The 23993-nt window shown below is 28.3% G+C and overlaps 1 protein-coding gene across 4 annotated transcripts in view; it reads right to left on the bottom strand.

Moving 5' to 3' along the window:
- Positions 1-23993, bottom strand: part of LOC129961908 (potassium voltage-gated channel subfamily H member 8-like) — a 437717-nt gene that overhangs the window by 185817 nt on the left and 227907 nt on the right. For all 4 annotated transcript variants that reach the window (XM_056075539.1, XM_056075537.1, XM_056075538.1 and 1 more), the window contains exon 3: positions 5585-5665. The gene's annotated coding sequence lies outside the window, so the exon portion shown is untranslated. The remainder of the gene's footprint in view (positions 1-5584; positions 5666-23993) is intronic.

The following is a 23993-nucleotide window of genomic DNA, read 5'->3' on the forward strand; positions in this document are numbered from 1 at the left end:
GGTTTAGTTTAGTTTAGTTATATTAATGTCCCTTTGAAGCAACGCTAGGGCTATTTTGGGACGGACCTCGTAATTTTGAACCGCGGTCAGATGACGAGGGCGACACCTGAGCTGGTACCCCCCTCTCCACACCAGACCAGCGGGAAATTATCCAACATTTTGGATAATTTCTTATTTACACAATGTTTCGTTAACTTTCAATTTAATTAATAAAATGGCAGTAATATTCACTTTTTTTTGTTTTAATCAGGAAGTTGAGGGACATTTACCCATTATTTTAGGAGGCGATTTGTAACAAATTAATCTATTCACAATGACTTTCATTTACATTATATTCTATGATATATTTAAATATTTTAATAAATAAAGAGTAGGGGTGATTCGAATACCACATGGGCTAGTATATCCAGCCAAGTATAAGAACCAAGAACTCATGATAAAGGACATACGAATCATCTTTTGTTGGTGAGAGTGATTTTGGAAAACATAGCTTCCAAATGATTAAGAAAGCTCCTGTAGCTCAATATATGATGAATAAGTTACTTCCTTATTGCATTTTCAGCAGAAATTAGCCCACATTTGTGTATTGCCTTAGTTCCATTTAGTAAAACCTTAGCCTTTTCTAAATGTACGAACCTAAAAATGGGTAAAATTTAGTAATTGTATAACTAATGCAAACAGGGAAATCCAATCATTGATTGCAATTTTGTAAAAGTTTATTTTATTAAAAGGTTTGAATATTCTTTCGGTAGTTTTAAAAATAAAATAAAAATAGTGGTTGAACATGCTACAATTTGCTATATCAGTAAGAGACAGAACTGTTTGCATGACTAAAAATGTAGGTCTACGAATTTAAATTCAAAGATTTAATTTTTTTCTCGAATTTTTATCGAATCTGATGAATTTTGTAATATAAAAACAAATTTATAAGTCCATATATAAGTACAAAAGTGCACATTTTTGAAGTTATGTCTGTCTGAATGTGAATATGATAACTCAAAACCGCTTTGTAGATAGAATTTGTACATTTCTTCCAAATTCTTGAAGAAAACATATAGCACGATGTTTGTTTGTCCGGCTTCCAGAAAATAAATGAAAACGATAATTACAAAATAAAAAAAGGCAGAGTAATAAAGTTTGGTACACGGATCTACATTTAACATCTAAAGTGTAGATATGTATCAAAATAGAAATCAAATTAATCAAGGGGTTGACTGAATAGGATCTGTATTTTCACAAGCATGCAAACCTGATAACTACAAAACGCAATCACTTAAATTTATGAAATTTGGTATGCCAGTTTATGGCCACAATTGCAGTTTTAAGTTCAATTTTGACTGCAATAAATTGGAAGAAAGGCGTCAAAAATACGTATTTGATATTCTGGATATTGTGTATTTACCATATATCAACGTTTAATCCCTAAAACGATAGTCAGAGATTTCTTGCGTATGACGCTTTCGTAACTATAGTTCACCATTGCCATGTGGCTAAAAATATACAAATATATTTAAAAAATATACGAAAAAAGTTCAGGGAGATCAGTCCTATTGGTAATTTATATTTTTGCCAAACGAATAAAATAGGATTTTCACTAAATCATGGTTAGAATTTTAATTCCAACAGCGTGGAATATTAAAATTTAAAACATTTTTCAAATATGAAATACACATTTTATCCTAATGGTTTAAAAATTAGATATACCGCCCATTATTGGAACAGAATCCCAGAAAACACACAGGTTTTAAAACCGTAATTAAACAGCTCGTACAAGATCTTAATTTTTCTTTGTATATTATCACTTAATAAGTAGGTAATGCTAAAATTTCAATGTTCATCCTTTTAAAAGAGAAAAAATTATTGTTTTACATCAAATAAGGAATACGTTTCTATATATTATATATATATATATTTTCTCTTGTTGACACTAAATATAATTTTTTTTTTAAAAATTCGCCAAAATTAGTGAAAATCCACTAATAAATTAAATCTGTTTCATCTGTCTGTATGTATGACAATACAAAAACATAATACACTGAAGATTCAAAATTTGGCGTACGGTCTTTGTATTAAGTTTATAAACAGCTATAAATTTTCTGAAAAAATCTGTCCCCAAAAGATGAACAGTCAAATTTACCATTTTGATTTATCATCAAAATGGTAGACGAGACCAAATACATGTCATATGGGATGCATCATTGGGATCATATGGGATGCATCTAAATGCATATGTCATCGGGACAATTCCAAAACTCAAGAAGCTAAATGAATGAATTTCGAAGCAAAATTTTACCAAAAAATTGCATGATAATAAAAATGTCTATATTTGTATCGAATGGGTAAAAAGTAGAAGAATCTATTGCAAAATGTTAATTAAAAAATGCCTTTACTATACGAAGTATTAGACATAAAATATTCATATTATGAAAGTATATGGAAAAGTCATATTTCATTTTTGTGACAAAATTATACAAATATATATTCGTAATTAATCTCTTTTTTTTTTGAGTGGAGTTACTTTATGGAAATATAATATTCATTTTTACAGATTTTACCTCAGTTTTAATAACACTGACATCGTTTTGAATTAAATACTCATAAAATGCATCGAAAAATTTAACGTTTTAATCTCATTTCGTAATAGACATTCTGTCACTACTAATAAGAATGTATTTGTGTATGCGTGTGCGTGTACGTGTGTGAGATCTGTCTATTAAACGTGTCAAAAATATACTTCGGAAGATGGAAATGAGCTTCCTGATGCTTTTTGATAGAATTTTATTTAGAATTCTAATTATTTAAATTTTAGGACAGCTTTTTGAATTTTCGCATTAATTTTGAAGATATTATATCACAAAACTTATATTTACGCAGTTTTAAAATTAAAAAAATATGGTTTTAATTACATTAAATTGCTATGTTGCTTTTTTCTAAATGTTTTCAATTTAAATATATTTTTTTGCTTCATTTTCAAAAGTTTTCATAATTACTATGATATTTAAATTAATAATTATTTCTTTAAATATTCAATAGTGTCAATTTTTCCCAATATCTCAAACTGTGCTTCTATTTAATATTTAATAATACATTAATAGTTACATAATAAAACATACATTAATAATTTAATATTTAACTATACATTACAAATAATACTTGATAATATATTATTAAAACCTTATTATGTGAACAAATTAGACTTGAAACATTGATTAAATTTAATGTATTCCTTTTTTGCCATTGTCTAATTTCAAAATTCAAAAAAAGTAGTATTTTGTAATATTTTTTTTAAACAGCTATACCTCAATATAAGAATTTTGCGATTTTTTTACCAAGTGCAAATATATATATATATTATAAATTTTACCATTTTAATATATATTATGTCAATAGAAACTCATCATATTCAAATTCGATTCATTATGATAAAGTTTTACTTTGCATATTTATGTTCAATATTTATAGATTCGCCAAAAGGCCACATGCATAAAAAACAAAAACAAAGCAGCATTTCCTAAGTATATTTTTCAATAGCTATGCAAATATCGAAAAATTCGAGGTTGTTCATTTTTTTTCAGAACAAGCAATTCATAGAGTTACTGAGAAACGGTTGTTTCCCCGAATTTCTATAAAACATCGCTTGCGACAACTCCATTTTTATTCTACACAGGATTTTCTTTCTTTTGTGTGCTAGCTTATATTTTCGTAAGTTAATTTATTCTTCCTGAAAGAAATATTTGCTTATGTTTCCATTTGAATTTCTCTTTGGAAGTTGAATTTTTCTCTCTATGTGAAGAATGGTATAAAAATAAGTGATATATAAAACCCACGCCTTGACGATCGTCAATCAATTTTGCTTCGAATTTAAAGTATATTTACATAAAGTACACTTCTGCATTCAGAGATATAAGTATATCAACTACACAATAGAAGAAAAATGATTTAAGTAATTTTTAAGTAAAGTATTTCTACTGAAAGATATAAAACATTTTTTTTATTTTAATACACAAAGAAGTTTCATTGAATTTTTAACTTTTAAATAAAATGAAATGCCGTATAAAGCGAACCATGAAAATATGAATTTTAAGCCCATATTCGAATGCTTGGCCATTTCATTTTACTTGATTTTAGAGTTTCCTTATTAAAAAAGAAATGCATTGAATAAATTAAAATAAAAAATTATTAACTACAAAGATTAGAGTTCTAATACGTTAGTATTGAAAAGGTATATAAAATGAAATTTAGATGAAATTTTACCTTAAATGCAGCATTTTCTCTATCTTTTATCTTGATTAAAACTTAGATGCAGCATTTATTCTAACTCAATATATTGAAAGATAAATGTGGTTTTCGTATTTGCATATATTTTTATAGAGTATTTATCAAAAATCAAATAAAAAAAACAGCAGTTGCTCTAACGATGACACAGTCGTCAGCAAAAAAAGAAACACCTTTGAAACTTTTTTAAAAAAATTATCATTATATCTTCACAATATTGATGTCGTTAGAAATGATTCGATAATACAGGTTTATTCCATTTAAAAAATGATTAACAGAGTAAATTTAATAATATCTCAAAATTTTTCCATTGTATCTATCAATTTTGATAAAATTAATCTCTTAATAGAATTTTATGAAATTTTGATGTTCATTTTAAGAGTTATAGGTTTTGAAAAAAGATGCTTCCGCTATTAAATGAACCTTAAGAATTTTCGGATATATCATGGAAACTATGGTATATTTTTGAAATATTTTTTATTCTAAAAATATCGTGTTTTTATTAAGTCATGAAATAAAGACATAATTAGCATTTTTATACATTTTTAATCATGAATATGAGAAAAAAGTGAGTCTTAACATAATAAAGTTTTTAATGAGAGCAATGCGCATATGCCAAAATATCGAAATAAAAAAAAAAAACGTTTTTGCTCACATTTTAAATAGTTTTCAACATATTCAAAAACATGTAATATTCTAGAGTCGATTTGCATCGACCCCTTATTCAAGGATCGTATTTCTATTTAGATGTATTTCGTCCGAGCTTTGAGATAGTAAAATTAAGTATATCTCAAGAACTACTAAGAATTTCGAAACGAAACTGGATACACACATATAAAAAAAAAATCAGCTGAATCGAATTATTGAAAAATATCGATTTTCGTAATGAAACAATTTTGAGGTACCGATTAAAATACCGAATTAGGTTCGCCTATCTAAACAAATCTGTCTTTTTTCAGCCATTTCTATCGATACTAATTTTGTGAAAATGCGACAATAAATAAAAAAGTTTCAGCGGCATTTAATTTTTTTCCTTTGTTAAAGACTGAATACAATTAAAAAGTTGGAAAACTTTTTTGAAATACAATGAAAATATTTCTTTTAAACTGCCGTTAGTATTGAAGTAGAAAAAATATTTTGCTATATGAAAGACATTTGAAATAAGAAGTTAAAATATATAAATAATACCTTGAATTCGTAAATTTATTAATAATTACCTCATTTTATAAACAAACTGTAAATTTTTTGCAACTATTTTTTTCAGGAGACAAACTTAATTTTCAAAATATTAAATGCTTTTTATACTCACTTTCTGCTTCAGCATTTTTAGTATCCAGTTCAAAATTATTTTCAATTGACTTGTGGAAGTCTTAACTGCACTTTAGAACATCTGAAAATGAAACAAGAACATTTTATTAAAATAGAAGAAAATATTCTAAGAGTTTAAATAATTATGTGTAATATTAAAATATAAATCTTGACTGAAGAACATATCAGTTATGCACTTTTATGACATCATGTGTCATATAATTTATTTCATTACTTCACAATCCTTAGTACAAGGAATAATTATAAAAGAATTACTTTAGTTGTATGATATATCCATATGCTTAATATAATATTTAATATTTCAAAAATATTTGAAAACAAAAAAGAAAATGAGACAAAGATTAGGTATAAAGAAAGTCCCTTCTGTTACTTTTTTCAATCCTTAGCTATAAAAGAAATTACATTTTAATAGGCCAATTTTATGCAAAAAAAATATATATGTATTAAAAATTAAAAATAATGAGAGTGAAAAAAGTGCATAATTTAATTCAAAATGTATTTTATTTTAATCAGGACAAATAGAACTTTCGATGATAAACATCTTATTTAATTATTCAGTCTTCCAATCTCAAAAAATAAAACTTGTAAAACCCAACACACTCTAAACAAGAAACGAAATATTCTAATTTTAATGAATGCTGCTATTTTCATATAAAAAGTAAAATATTGATAAAGAACAAAAGTAAAAGAAATTAATTAAACTCTTATAAACAATAAAACATGTTTCTTTTTTTAGAAAAAAATGCCTCTCACGATCTCAATTAATTTAATTATGCTTACTGAACTAATTTTTTTCCGATTTACTTTTTATTCCTATTTTTTGCAACGCATAAAAAAAATTCTGAATGAGGATTGAAATTTATTTTGGAAAATTAAGATGTGTCAAATTTACTTTAGAGCTCTCAAAGTCCAGAGAATTTAAGAATTACAAATATAAATATAAATATTGTATATTTAAAATATTTATAACATTTTTTTTAATTTTATTTTATGTTAACTGCTGTTCATTTTCAATTTTTGTAAATATTTTCTAAATTTAAACACTGAGATAATAGTTACCATTTATTTAAATATGCAAAATTGCTACACTATTTTTAAATTAGAAAATTATTAATTAAATCTCTATAAGATATCTATTCTAAAATATTTGAAATTTTAGAATATTTACAAAAGAAAATTCTATTCATCCAATATCGTAAGAGAAATGAGCAATATTCTGTCGATTATTTTCAAATGAACGATTTATTAGTAGTTACAAAAAATATAGAAAAGCTTTAAAATCTTCAGATCCTGTATGTGTGCCTGGCTAAATACTTTTATTATTGAAAGAAATCCGTCTCAGGAATTCAACGAATTTTGACCTTTTTGAATCTGAAAAAATATTCTGGAATTGTACTTGTGTATTCATTCGTTCCTGTATAAGAACGCAATACTCAAAATTCCAACTAGCTTGCCTGCATGACAAATCTATGTATGTACTAATAATAAAGATGCATGCGTGTATGTGTTGGCACTCTCCAGGCCAGGCCGTTTGGCCTGAAGTTACAAAATTTACAAATACATACTTTGAAGAATGGAAATATGCTATTTGGAGCTTTTCTAAAAATTTTAATTAATCAAAAAATTAAGCTGCATTCTGGCATTTTCCTGCGATAACTTCTGAAAATATTATCACACAAATATAAATTTTACAATTCAAAATTTTTAAAAATATTTAATTATACTAATTTAATAGGCAGAGAAACCTTTTCCTAAATTTTGGCAATTTAAAAAAAAAATGCCTAATTTCCAACAATAAAATACATTTTTTCCCTGAAGTTCAAACCGTTTTCATTGTTTCATCAAATACCTAATCACATGATTTTCTTACATTTTTAAAAGCTAAAAATGAAGGAATCTGTTTAGTATTTTGTAGTTTATGACCAAAAAATGAAATTACAGTACCGTGATATTTAGGAGATGGATGAACTAGATTTTTACGATTTTAATAGCGCTACGTTGGTATGTGATTGTTTCCATTGGAACGGTTCATGTATTTGGAAGATAAACATAACTCTCATATTTAAAACATCACAGCTTTAATGTTAGAAAATTTAGCGGAATCATGAATATTAAGTTATAATAAACGATTTATTTGAAATCAAATGTAACCAACAGCTGCTCGCCTAAGTCAATTCGCGATTATGGGAATTCAGAAAATTATATTCCGACTATTTGGCGAAAACATGGATATGAATACATGAAAAAAGATCTGTTGTTGTTGTTTCTTATGGCACTTGCCATAGGCAAGCCCGCTGTTCGAAGACAGCGGATTTAAGCCTGGGGGGGAGCGTCTCTTGTTTCTATAGCAGCGCCATCTAGGGCCAACAGAACGACTCAGCTACACACACGTCACAACCCTTTTTACGGGGCGGACTTCATTCACGCATTTAATTCACTCAAAACACAGATCGTAATTTAGACCTGAATAAGAGAACGATCACCCCTGATCCAGTACCCCCAGTGGTATTACTCTCGACATGGAGGACTTTGTGACCACGACAGATTTAACGCGCGTCAGCCACCAAGCACGAGGAGAATCTTCGGCCGGCGGGGTTCGAACTCACAACCAAAGGGACGCGAATCCACTGACTATTAACCAGGTTAATTATATTAACCGAATTTTCATTTTATAAATTTACATAGATTGAGATTAGATAGATTTAATTATAAATTTATATAGATTTACCTTGTATTTACATGCTTAGTAGCTGATTTTCTGTGTCTGTGTATCATTTTTAATAACTTCTTTTGACGAAATTTTAATATGCATTGAAAGGTTTGATAAAATATTTACCACTATGCATAATCAGCATTGCCAGGTATTGGTGGCAATAATTTTCATTAGATTCACCAACAAATATTCTTGGGTTTAAATCTCAAAATCTGTCTTGGGTTAAACTTCTTGAAATTAACTTTCTTTAGCATTGAAAACAAAAAACGAATTCATTGTTGAGAGCGCTTATTATTCTAAATTTCGAAGTTATTTTTTCAATTCATACTATTAGTTCACACTCTCCCTATATATATTTATTTATATATCTTGTTCAAATTTTCAATCGTTAATAAAATGCTTTATATTCATCCACTCAAGTTCAAGTACATTTTTTTAAACTTGAAGTGAATGACACTTGATGTTAATACAGTTTTTTTTCAAATATTAATTCATTAATTAAATTTAATTAATTCCGTCGACCATTTTTGCCAAACCCGATATCATCGCCAAAAGGCAGCTTTGCACCAATATTCACAAATTGTTTTTCAATATGATGACGCCAAAAGATTGGCGCATTCTCTCCAATCCTTAGGCGCATTTCTGAGAGCATTTGACAGGTCAACGGGATAATCTCAAAGTACTTTTCGAAGTAAATTGTAAGTTTCTCAAAGTATTTTTTTTTTTTGCCCTTTACGATGTTTTAGAAATTTTATGGTTACAATAAAAAACAATCGATAGGTTCTATTAAATAATGCCTTCAATTTAATCTCAATTTTTTTATACTTATTTTTGATACTTAATAACTTTTTTGATAATTATTTAATAAAAAGTAACTACAATAAAAATTTTCTTTGTTGACCTAAGTAGGAATTGAATTATTTTTTTTTTATATATTACTTGTTTTATTTCACTTGTAAGATACACAGATTTTAAACATAATCCTTCTTCTTTAGCTTTCAGTAATAGAATAATATTACACAATTACATATTTGATAAAACAATGAAAAGGTTTTGAATTTTAGAGTAACAGTGTAATCTATTGTGAGATATTAGACAAAAAAATATTTTCAAAATATTACCAAAGTTCAGAAAAAAAATTTCATGACTACTAAATTGGTATTATTAAAAGAAAGACAATTGTTTGAATTTTAAACTGATACAAAAGTTCATTTTTGTGAATTAATATTTTTGAACGTTGTTACGAAAAAACGACAAAATTCAGCTTAATTCTTTATTGCAATTCTAATTAAAATTTCAAAAAAAACCCGCTTCAATTTACATACTTATACCTTCCGAGGTATATTTTAAATTACATATATGTTTTTTCAAACGATCTGACATGTAAAAGGCCAACGCTCACACAATCTTCTTTATTAGTAGCAGAGATAAAAATCAAACATATCAAACAAAATTGAACACTTCAAAAGGAGCTATATTTTCTTTTAACCTCATTCTCAGGTTAATCCGATTGTACGGATTATATTATACACTCAATGCAGCATGTAGGCATCTTACATGTCATCTATATCTATATCTATACTTATAATAAAGCTCAATGTGTGTTTGTGTGTGTGTGTTGGCGCTCTACAGGCCAGGTCATTTAACATACAGCTGTCAAATTTGGTACATGTATACCTTAGAGGTCGGGAATGTGCACCTGGGGTCCCTTTTTTTGAAATTTTAATTAGAATTTTAATTATTAATTAAAAACTAACTTTCCTGCCAAAAAAATCTTCCATTTTCCCCACCGCCAAATGAATAAAGCTTCAGTTTTATTTTTCTCCCAACAGTAATGAGGCCAGGGTTAACATTTTTCGGCGGATTATTTCAAACGATCCTGTTTATTTTCTTAATGTTTGATGCATTTAAAATTAAACATTGTTAATTAATCCATGTTTCAGATTCATTCTGAAGTACTTTTGAATTAAAATAACACAGAATAAAGGAAATTAAAAATGTATAATCTGCATAGCGTTACCCCAACTGGCGTAGAAAAATTCACTCATTTGCGCTGCCGTAACTGGCGAAGAAAATTTAAGCATGCGCATTATGTTCTGATTGTTGCCATGACAACCGTCATCAACGGATGATTTAAATTATTTTTAGGTTAGTTGCATGCTTTTGTAAGTAAACTGTATTTATTACAAAAGCAAGCTTTTTGTATATGCTTATAGTTTTAAGTACATCGTTTTTTAAATAGTTTTTTTTAACCTGTTTTCAATGATTTAAATTGTTTTTAGGTTAGTTGCATGCTTTTTTAATTAAATTGTATTTATGTTAGTTATATATTTTTTTGTACATGCTTATAGTTTTAAATACATCGTTTTTTAAGTAGTTTTTTTTAAACCTGTTTTCGACCGATTATTTTAAACGATTCATTTTCTTAAAATTTGATGCATTCAAAATTAAACATTGTTAATGAATCGATCTGTTCATGATGAATCTGAGAAAATTTTGTTGACAAATTCTTGAGATATTACATAACTTAAGAAAGATATTCTTTAGTGCCCATAACGTTTAAACGCTCAGTGACTCTATTATCAGTAATCATGTTATTAAAAAAAATGCTTTGTTTCAGTAAAAAATATTATTATATTAATTGCAGTTTAGTAATTCACATTTTAATTTCAAGCATAAATTCTACCGGAACTAACAGAAAATGAGAGAGATACATATTATGTTATGGCTGAAGGACTTTATATTATTATGAGTGAATTACATGACTATCAAAATTTGAAGCTTTAAAATATTTGATGAAGAAGCTATTAAAGTAGGAATTACATAAAATATTTAATTATTAAAATTTTAACGAGCATTAAGATTGGCGAACCGGCTGGTCGCCAAAGGCGGCTAGTATATAACTATATTTTTCATTTAATTGAATATTTTTTTACTACAAAATATTCATTTTCCCTCTACCAGATGTAGAATGATCCTCAAAATTGAACTGCAAGATTTGGCGAGAAAATCAAATGGAACAGACCATTTGACTAAACCATTTCAGCACAAATTGACACATTTTTAACTCATCTCGTTCTTATTCACCATTGCCTTATATTTCATTATACAGATACATACTTCCGATCTATTTGCTTCTTATCCAAATGCTGAATATTTCATATGGATGTTGCCATGACATAAAAATTTTATTTAATTTCATTTAATTTTCTTTATTTAATATATATGTGTGTTACGGTGATTAATTAATTGTCATTAATTGCAGCCGGTGACGCTGGAGAGTCAATTTGTCACACTGGCCATCACAGTTATTCTTAACCTTTATGGGATAGTAGATTTTTGTAAGATAATACGCTAGATGTAACAAAGCTGACAAAGCACTGTTGTCAGGTGAAAGATGACATGACAATTAAGGATTAGTGATAACCTATCCAACTGATAAAACAATTATAATATGTATTACAAATATATATATTACAGTTATAAACGTGTGCGTGCTTGCATGAATACATGTGCTACATACGAAAGTAAGGAATTGAAATTATAAACATTTTTCAAATTGATTCTCGTTCAAATCACTCAAATTCTATTATCTGAAAAGCATTTTGATTTTAACTTTTGAGCGGTGCAGGCTTCTTGCGCCACTTCACCCATCGTATTTGTAACTTCTAAAATTCTTCCCAAGCAATCAATTCCTTAATTCAAGCTTGAATTCCAAAACGTGTATTTTCCCAATTCAGTAGTTAAAAATTGACAAACACGCACTTTCTACTTTGAAATTCCTATTTTCGACGCGACTTTACAGCAGCACAATGCTGTTTTTTACTATATACAGGGTGTTGCCGATTTCGACTGACAAATTCAGAGGGGTGATAGTAGGAGCATTAAAGAATCACCATACAACATGGGGTCCGAAACGACGTTTAATTGGTGAAAATCGCAAAAATATAGAGAGTCGGAGAACTGTTGGAAACTGTAAAAAATTAATAAAAAATAACAAATGGTATTTCAACTACGAATTTTTTTAAGTAAAAGGGCATTCTTAAAAGTTTTTTTTTTTTTTTTCATGCTGATAACATGCGGATTTGATGATCTAGAGGGTCTTAAATTACTGAAAACGAAAAAGTAGTTTAGAACCCATATTTGCAAAAATATTAAAACTTGAAAAAAAATCTAAGCTTGAAATTGTAAGGAATTTTATAGTCTATATTTTGATATAAGCGTGTAGTGGAGAACTGGAGAGATTTTAAGATATTCAAGAAAAACTAAAATGGGAACCAGAAAACATCGTTGCAACATCTGTACCGACGTTCGCAGAGAGCGGTGTCAAATTCGAAAGATAAATTCAGAGCACGGATAATAGGCATTAAGTAGATGAAAAATGACCAGAAAACACAGGGTCACAGGTAACGTTTATTCAGTGAAAATCGCAAAAATAGACGTCGAAAAGACAATGAGTTTGGCGATGGGAATCGCCTTAAGAATGTGAGGATTAAAAACAAGGTAATCTAGAAGAAGCCTTCTCGTATGTAAATTTTTCATGCTTTCGAGAAAAATAAAAGCAGAGAGCTAGTATTCATTAATGAGCACTGTAGAATTGATGGTCGTTATGCTTCATTCGCAAACAACATCAGATTTCTCGAATGTAACTAAAACGTGCTGGTGCTCCATCATGCATTAACCAAATTGTCGGTGTTCCCTGTAATAAATACGGAGGAACGTGCTGGAAGAAAAAGTATTTTTTGTTGCTGACACGTTCGAGCAGAAGATACGGTCCAAATAGATGACTCTGCCCAGATAGATAGTGTTGTTGTTGTTGTTTCGAATGGCACTTGCCATGGACAAGCCCGCTGTCGAAGACAGCCGATTTAAGCCTCAAGGGGGCGCCTCTTGTTTCAACAGTAGCGCCATCTAGGGCCAAGAGTACGTCTTAGCTACACACACGTCACAAACCTTTTTACGGGGTGGACTTCATTCACGCATTTCATTCACTCAACCACAGATCGTAATTTAGACCTGAATCAGAGAACGATCACCCCTGATCCAGTACCCCCAGTGGTATTACTCTCGACATGGAGGACTTTGTGACCACGACAGATTTAACGCGCGTCAGTCACCAAGCACGCGGGGAATCTTCGGCCGGCGGGGTTCGAACTCGCAACCTAAGGGACGCGAATCCGACGCTCTACCAACCAGGCTATCCCGGCCTAGATAGATAGTGATGTGGGGAATTTCGAAAGACCAAATATTCGCATTGTGCGTGTTGAAAACACTTTATCTCGTAAAGCAGGTTTCATCTGAGAATAAAACTCTATCAGAAAAGAGTGCATCTTCCTGTGTGGCATCAAGTATCCAGCGTGCAAACTCCACCCAATTTGTGATTTTCATTGAAAAACGTTACCTGCGACCTTATGTTTTCTGGTAATTTTTTATCTACTTAATGCCTATTATCCTTACTCTGAATTTATCTTTTGAATTTGACAATGCTCTCTGCGAACATCGGTACTGATGTTGCAGCGATATTTTCTGGTTTCCATTTTAGTTTTTCTTGAATGTCTTTAAAACTCTCCAGTTCTCACACTACACGCTTATATCAAAGTATAGACTATAAAATTCTTTATAATTTCAAGCTTTTATTTTTTTTCAAGTTTTAATATTTTTGCAAGTATGGGTTGTGAACTACTTTTTCGCTTTCAGTAATTTAAGACCCCCTAGATCAACAAATCCGCATCTTACCAGCATGAAAAGAAACTTTTAAGAATGCGCTTTTACTTAAAAAAAAATTCGTAGTTGAAACAGCATTTGTTATTTTTTTATTAATTTTTTAGTTTCGAACAGTTCTCCGACTCTATATTTTTGCGATTTTCACCAATTAAATGTCATTTCGTACCGCAGTTGTATGGTGATTCTTTATCCTCCTGATGCCTACTATTACCCCTCTGAATTTGGCGGTCGAATTCGGCAACACTTTGCATATATATAATTTCATAGAAAACTTCATGCATATAATTATAAACTTAAATAAAATTACGATATAGTTTTTTATTATTGAGATTTCGGTTATAAAAAATAAAATTTCTTTATGGGAGGAGATGGCAAATCAAACATTTGCATCTTCTTTAAAGTTCCTTAAAACCATTCAATGTGATATGAGACTACGAAAATAATTCTTCATGATTAAATATAAAATATAATGAAAAGCTAAATGTATTAAAGCAATTTTTTTTAATTAGAAAATTGAAAAAAATTATTCATTGTTAAGATCCCATTTCCATTAGTTTGATCCCATTTTCAACCTTCACAGATGATTCCTTCAAACAAAAACTGTCTTCTATATTTTATTATTTGGTGGAAATAATTACCAACAGCTAATGCATAAAGAATTGGTACTAATCAATTAATGCATAGCGTCGCTTTTTAGACAAGGTTAGAAAAAATAATCTCTCAGTTTTTCATGAATAAACCGTTCAACTCTAAAATTGCACTAATCTGTTTATTATAATAATCTATTGTTGGTTTCATTTTTTATTAATAGATGCAGCCCTTAAATTATATAAAGTGTGTTCTAAAACCATTTATTTTTACCTTCTTCAAGAATTAAGTTGTCCTCGGTGTCAAAAAAAAAAAACTGAAATTATTAATAATTTTATCTATTTCATATATATACACGGCTATTAAAAACAATTCTTTATATAACATATTTTTTGCAATTTTAGACATTTTCAACTGACTTTTATAGATTTTTTCATAACATTTCAAGATTATATTTTTAGGGCCATATAAATTTTTTAATTAAAAAATATGTGCAATTCAAATTTTTTATGTATTTATTTTTCAGTTGATTAAAAATCTTTTGTAACCATCATACGAAAATTTTTGAAAAAGCATACCTTATTTTTGCATGTTAGAAAGGAGTATTGCTGATTATTTATTTAGGAGTATCAGTCCTTTTATGAAACACTTATATATGATTTATTACATTTTGTTTAATATTTTAAATCGCTCTCTCCACCCTGGAGAGGACTCAAGCACTTGGAGGAGAAGTCTGTAAAATAAAATGGCAGATTCTTCATTCTGTGTATATATTTTAGTAATTTTAAATTGTTTTGTTTCTATTTTCGAAGATGGAACATACCTCCTACAGTACTTCGGTTTCTAGTGTCTCCATTACTCAGTAATTATTGCCCTCTTAGACAGGATCGCCATTGTTTAAAATTATACTGCGTTTTGTTATTAAATCTTGAGTTACAAACTAATTTTTCGAGCATATTAAGATCGCAGATTAAGATTGTGTTTGAATGCGGAAACCAATGCTCTTTAGAAAATCGACCAGAAAGCTATAGCATATAAAATTATAAATAATAATATATATTTTTATATTATGTTTTGGTGGAGGAATTAAAATCGTTTAGGAAAGTCAAAGAGGATTTTTATAAATTTCTTTAAACGTGGGAGTCATTTTTTTTAAAAAATCGTTTTATTTGATATATATATATATATATATATATATATATATATATATATATATAAATATATATATATATATATATATCAGAATAATTGAAATAGGCGAAATGCAATATAAAATAAAAAATAACCGAGGGCAAAATCATTTACAGTGACGATAATTTCAGATACGTTTTGTAATGCAGAGAAATTAAATTACATTAAATAGCATTTAATGAAGCCTTTATTTAGTGATTTTATAAAGATACCATAAAAAATTCCTCTTTCGGAAAATTCACTTCCTAACAATATTTCTACTGACACCGACATTTTCCATCCATGCATATATAGTAAAACTATATTAAACATTGTTTTCAAAGATTATATAAAAAAATCTTTTGGTGTTACAAGCAGTAAGACTACATTTGTAGCAATCTAATCTTTTAAACGAAATTATGACTCAGAATAAGAAAGGGATGCCCTCTCTTCAATTAGTAATACTAAAACTATCTGTAGGTTGGTTATTAGACCACTGATTAGTTCCATAAAAAGGAGTGAAGTTTCAATGGTTTAGATCTACTGCTTTCTTACTAGAGAACACAGAGGAATCAGCTCTACTGATAAAGTAATTACAACGATTAAAAAGGAAGTCAACAAACTCCACATACGTTTTTGCTGGTAAACTATATTCATGATAATAAAAGAATGAATTATGAATTTAAACTGAAGTTTTTCCGAACAGAAAGTAATTCATTACGTTCCAAAGCTCTAAATATATGAGCCGTCTCTTACATAATATGTTTGAAAGCTAAGTCATAAAATAAAAAATTATTCATACAAGAAAAGTGAAAGATCGTGTTTCAGCATCGTGTTTAAAGAATAATTCAAAATATGACCCAATAATTCTTCCATAATGCGGTATAAGATAAATTCAAAAACTCTCTATATTGAGAGAAAGTTATTCAAAATACGGGAATAAAAAGAATCGTAACTAAAGCTAAACCACCGCATGGACATAAACATAAATTTAATCTCTTTTTCTATCTCGGTTGAGTTTTTCTTTCGCAGAAAAAAAAAATGTTTCTTATTCCTATTTTATTTTTTTCTTTTATTCCTCTTCTTCTGATAATTACATGCGATGATGGAAAGGCGGAAGTCTTCCTGGAAGAAAACTAAAATGACATAGGAAATCCGAACACCCCCCAAGCTTTTTGCACCATGATATAGTGAAGACGTAAAAAAAAAAAAAGTCACAATGAAAAAAAAAGTGGGAGAGAGATTGCGGATAATCTTTTGGTGAAAGTTGAATCACGACATTCACATTTTAGTGGATGAATTTTATTCAACATAGTATCTTCGTCAATTTATTAAGAAGGCAAATTAATCTCATTTTAAGTACTAGGAAGCTTTGTAATTTAATTCTTCAACCAGTTTTACTTAAATAATATTCCTATAAAAATATTGATTTTAAATTCATTTTTTTAAATATTCAACCTTAGTATACTTATTTTAATAATAGCTGCCTTTGGCGACCAACTTGTTCTGCAGGATTACTGGACGTTAAAATATCCAATTAATTATTTTATATAATTTGGCATTAATAGTTTCTTCGGTATAATATTTTTTATTTAAAATTTCGATAGTCATATACTCATACTACTCTAAAAGCTTTATACCGTTCTGTTCATTGTATTATGTCTTTCATTACTTGTCTGTCATTTGCTTAAAATTTTAATTTTAATTTGAAGCAAAAATGATTAAACTCAATAATTATGAATGAGTTTTTGCTGAAACATAACATTTATTTATTTATTTATTTATTATTATTATTATTTTTAATGAAGAGAAAAGAATCATTCTACACTAAATCTTATGTGCAATATAGAATATTTTTAATTTACTTTTAATTACAAAATATTTTAATTTTTAAAGTTTTTTAATTATATAAGTAAAATAAAAATGAATATGATTCATAAAATAATTCACTTTTTAATGGCAATTTTTGAATAATTTAAATAAACACAAAAAGTTTTTTTTTTTTTAATTTTTTCAGTTAATAAATGTATTTTAAAAAATCTATGAAGTTTAAATTTTATACAGTCCATAAGTCCTATGAACCATATTCAGTGAAATATATGAATAGTAAAAAACGTTTCTATCTTTTGTAATCAATTTTGATCAAGCTATAAGGAATATCATTATTTTAAGAAAATCAACAATTTCTTCATTATAGGACAATAAGATTTGAGAAAACAGTAGACATTTATTGTCGTATCTTCTTCAAAACGGTAAATGGAGTGGTCGAGCATTTTTATAAAATTGTGATATTCATATGTCCCTAACTAAATCAATTTTAGTTACAAAAGAATGAAACATATTTTATTTAAAATCTTAGTGTCTCGAGAACATTTTATTTACAATAAATGTACCAACATTTTACCGATACATTGGAACTGCCACTCATACACAAACACACGCGCAATTATTTTGAATATGAATAAGGAAAAAAAACTTTTCTTTTTTGAAATAAAGAAATATCAAATAAATGATTTTACTAAATGTTTCAAAAGTATATAAAAAAAAACAAGTATTCCAGTAAAACGTTTTGTTAGTATGTATGTTGGATTAAAAATTTATTTTGTTATAAAGTGCAATGCCTTCTATGTTGAAAACTATTTTTTTTCAGAATTTCGAAATTTTTGTAATTAAAAGACGAAATTTGCAATTAGAATAAATTTTAATGTTTTCAGGGAAACAATGTAATATTCAAATTAGAGGTTTATGACACTGGAAAGTTAAAAAAAACTAACAATGGTTGTTGGAAGCATTTTCCTGACACTTGAAAAGGGATTGGTGAATATAATGGAAATCTAACATTTTCATTTAAATTAGCGATACAATCACAAATAAGAACTTTTTAATTTAAAAGATTTTCTGAAAATAGAATATACTATTATCTGGATATATTGTTGGATCTCTTCGATAAATATAAAGAAAATAATTAGTTCATATTCTGGGCGATGGTATCAAATAGAGCTGTAATACAAATAAGTTATTTATTTTTTTTAAAAAATACATATTTGCAAAATTTTTTATGAAAATATAACAAGTTATAAAATCACTTGCACATTATTTCTCCATATGCATTTTTATGACTTGTTCAGTAACTACCCTCGGTATTTTTCTCTGCATAATTTCTAATTTTTGTTTATATCCAAATTTCTTCGCAAAAGTCTCAGCCTCATAAACATTTAACCAAAGAGTTGTGGTAGAAAGAAGACATAAGTGCACAACTTTTACCAATCAAAATGCCTCTAATATTACAGAAACATTGATATTTCTCGAATAAAAGGTTTCGCCATTTAATTTTCGATTTAGTAAAGTTAGTACTGTAGACACTAAAATCTTATTTCAATAAAATTCAAAATGCTATGCTAGTTATTTATGTAAATTACTGGTACAGAAATGCTATTTACCCCTATAGGCCAAAATGTGAACAATTTTATTTCTTTTAAAATCAGAAATGTACACACGGAAGAATGGCTACACAATATTCGGTTATGATTTAGAACTTAATTTTTATTCAAGAAGAGGATAAAAGAACAACGGTTACATCCTGTATTTTACAGAAGAGATTTCAAGAAACATTCTAAAAATATGGAATTTGTAAGATGAAGAGTAAATTTATAGAATTGTAACCCAAAATGAAAATCTCTAAAAAAGAAATTTAAAAATTAAAATGAAAAAAACTATCAGAAATAAATTTCACGCTTAGTTAAAGTTCGTTCGCTGTTAGGTCCTTTTCTCTGGTAAGCAGGAATAAATAAATACAGACAGAGCATTTCATTCCGTTTTCTCCTATTCTTACGTCACACGAAATTACGAACACCGTAGTAACAAGATCCCGGGATCAAGAATGTGTTATATGCCAAAGGACTGAAAGAATAAATCATAGTAACCGACAAGTTCATTAAGAGTATGGAACTCTTATTGAATCAAGTAGATGATAAAGGATTATTACGACTTTTGCTAATCTTATGCATTTTTTTTCCTTTACAATTCAAATAACTAAAAACTTAAGGCCACTATTTACTTGTCGTCTGAAACGACAAAGAATGTTTTTACATAGAGTTCTCTCTCTTTTTTTAAAGTTTAGATTATCACTAATTATATTCTTAAGTATAAAAAGGAGTAAAATATCATGGAAGCAATCCAAAAGAAATTCAAAATTAACTACATTTTTACTTTCTCTTTTACGAAGTATAAAAAAAGGAAAAGTATTGTAATTGTCAAAAATTCCATATCAAAATTCTAATGAATCTCCCTTTTTCAGACTTCTGTGAGTCAAAAAAGCATACCTTTGGAATTCTCTGTGAATATCTCTTTGGATTCTGTATGTGAATTCAATATTCAAAATTGTTTTGATCTCAACACCGAATTTACAAACTCTAACATCCATCTGCCTAAATATAAGTGAACATTATATCTACAAAACACAAAGAGTAGACAAAATGCAATGTACAAATGTAGTATCAGAAATATGGATCCATACAAATTTGGAACCAAATCTTTCAAAGAGTTGGCCATCTGTCATTCTGTATTTTCGCATCATAAAAAAGGCAGTAATTTAAATACTCAGGGACTTAAATAAATGGAATTTAGTATTGAATCTTTGGATTGCAAGAGTCGTTCTGTGTATGTGTAAATCATTTCAGTCGATCGGTTAAAAGAATTCCAGATATTCTATTTTATTTTCTGAACGTTTTGGGCAAGCTATTCAAGATAGTTTTTCTGGCATCCATGTGCAAAAGCTGCCAGCGAGAAATATATTTAATGCACACTAATTGGAAGATAAAAAAATCTCCGGCATTGTATCAAGATTATTTTGGCTGCCGTTGAAAACAAAATGTATTTAAATAAATTACAAAACAAAATGTAAACATTTTGATCTAGAAGACAAACAATTTTGAAATGCATGCTTATGTAATTAATATCTACTTGTAGTCTTTAAATTATTTCTCACAATCAGAAATATGTTTCCATGAAAACATCTTAAAATTTTACCGGATTCATGACAAAATAAAATAATGAAAATGAAAGTCAAAAAGCATATCTCAATAAGGTATGTATATTATATGCAGAGTGTCCTAACAAAAGAAATAAGCTTTTATTTCCTTAAATATTCCACCTAATAATTATAATTACTAAGTTGTATTGAATAAGGAGTATAATTGAATGAAAACAGTTTGGCATTTATATACTTTGATAGAAAAAAATTTAGAAAAATAAATTTTTATATAAATTTTGGAATGCAGAAGTGACTATTAATAAAGTGTTTCACTTACATATATCTACGCACACAATATTGCAAACTTCTATCTGTAAACTTTGAAGATACGTTTTCTTTTAATTCAGTGGGAATATTCATATAAATTTATTCAACTTATAAAAACTTTCATACACAATTATTGATGAGGAGGCGTCATTCATTCATTAACTTGAATCCAATCATCATGATATGAAAAGCATTCGCTAATCACGCATACTCTCGTTCACTTAGAATGATCGGTAAATGCAACTTCCTTTTAATAAAGAAAGGAAGAGAAACATGTGATTTTAAACATTCAAGTTATTTTAGAGAAGCAGTGCAATTCGCATTAAAAAAATCTCGTTATTATGAGCGTGATAATAATCTTTCCTTGAAAGTAATGTATTTCAGTAACAAGGAACATTTTGAAATTCTCATTATTTATGACGCATTCAATCGTAGTTTTGAATCTATACAAGTTATTGTTAGAAGAATTAATTTTGTATAGATATCGAAAATATTTATTTTAAACATTAAATTAATGTACTATTTGGCATTTTTTTAATTTAAAAAAATTAGTAAATGCTAATTTATTATATATATATATATATATATATATATATATATATATATATATATATATATATATATATATATATATTGTGCAAATGGGTACACAAAAAATGTATCATCATCACTAATACAGGTGAGCATACCAACATAAAGTAATGAACAAGTTGATTTCAATATTAATCGTACATAAGATAGATACTGTTTCTCTCATATAAAATGCATAAACGTAATTCACCATCTTAATAATAAATTAAATCTAGCATTTTAAATTCAATTTTAAACACTCGTATTTTAAACTCAGAAAAATAGTCCGAAAGAAAAGTTGTCATTGGCATTTCTGCGAAATTTACAGCTCAGACAAAAATAATTAAATATATGCATAAATTATAAAGTACTGTTCCAGAAAGTTACAACATAAAATAAGAAAATAAATCGTACTAAGAGGAATTTGAAATTTAAAGTACTAGCAAAATAACCAAGTTTAGAAGAACTTAACAACTCCAAGTCTTTCTAATAAAATTTTGAACACTTCTGCTCATCCATAAGGAAAAGGAAATACTCTTCTGCATTTACTTAAAATTTTTCCATTAAAATTCCTTTTAGGCTTATAGATTTTTTTCTTAATATGACTTTAAAATTATGGTTTATTTAATTTTCTGATAAAATTTCTTTTAGTCATATTTAGTAAAAGTTATTTTGTAAGTGTAGCATTTGACAGAAAATTTTGGGATTGCTTTTCCTGATATATGAAACTTGAAAGTTCAGAGAAATTGTTCAAGAAAGGTACTGTACTGTTGGAATAAGCATTGCATTTCTTTGTCATCAAATTTTCGAGAGAATAACCTATACTGTTCATCTAAGAATTCTAAAATCTTCCGAGCTTATGCGCCTGTGTCAGGATGGGTTTATTTAGTCAAAATTGGAGTGAGAGTAAAGATGAAAAGATACCATGTTTACATTTAACAATAAGGTAAACTCTAATTATTCCTGGACTTTGAAATCGTAGAAACTGTGGATTTCTCATAATATTGTGGGGAAAGATACTAATTCATAATAAAATACTTTAAAGCAATTTCTATTTAATCTAAGGGTTTTAAATATTAAATTACGATGAATAAATGGGAGAATTCTGTTCTTAAAATTTGATAATTAACTCTTTTATAAAATACTAATTTTTTTATGCTAAACACTATTTTTAAATTTGTTATTGAATTTGTTTTTAATTTTTTTTATTTTTTGTAATGTTTTGAAAACAGCGGTAGATCTTCTTGGTCACATATAATAATATTATATAAAATATTCTTTGTACCATTCTTGAAAAGCTATTTACTACTTGAACTAGTTATATAAGCAATTGATATGCAATTTCGATTTAAAATAAAAATAGTGCAATCAGAAAAGGATACGACAATCGCATACAAGTGAGTAAAAGAAAAACTGAATAAAAAAGGATGTAATGAGATGGAAATCAAGGTCTAAGAATGACTATGAATTACGGAAATGCGCTCACTCCTTAGCGAAATAAAATTATCGAAAAGTGGAAATCTTGGGATACTAAAACGAACAGTATACTGTAATTGTACGTTTTAGCTCCAGATAGTAATTTGAGAAACTTGGTGTTATCATATTTAGTTGTTATTGTTCAGAAAAAATTAAAATTATTTTAGGGTAAGTATTGTTACGAATCTGTAATGCGACTTCCCAGCATAGTTGGTTCCATAGGAGGTCCCAAAGCTTGGCGACAAACTTGGCGACCATTTGGCGACTTGGCGACGAATTTGGCGCCAAAATAGATTATACCCGAAACATCGAGAATTTTCCCGATCCGTCCATTAAGAACCGAGATACGCCTCGAACGTTCCTGATTGGTTAAGAGGCTTCTAGCCCCACCTCCTGATACCTATAAAAGGAAGCAGCCGCAGCTGCCGGTTCATCGTGAACCAGATCGGAGAGAGTAGTCGGAATCGACGGTGAAGAACTGGTCTTCCAGGAATTAACAGAGCAGCGAAGGAGTCAAGTTAGTGCTGAACTAATCTGTGCGCTACTGTCTGAAGTAGAGTCTTGTTTTATGCTGCTGTGTATGCTGTTGTTTTGCTGCACGTCTTGGCTGAAGTTAATCGTCTTCTATGTTGTATATAGTTGTCGTCATTGTGCTGTCCTGTGTGTCTTCGTGTAAATAAACGTCGTTGTTTTATTTTCTACTGCTGATTGAGTGTTCTCCACACCATATAACGTCCACTATCCAAACGAACCCCGGAAATTTCGTAACAGTATATATATTGTGTATGATGCTTTTATAATTTTTTAATATCTAATATTAATTTGCTAGTATCTAATCTACTTTTGCTA

Source organism: Argiope bruennichi, chromosome 2, assembly GCF_947563725.1.
Source record: "Argiope bruennichi chromosome 2, qqArgBrue1.1, whole genome shotgun sequence".
NCBI lineage: Eukaryota > Metazoa > Arthropoda > Arachnida > Araneae > Araneidae > Argiope > Argiope bruennichi.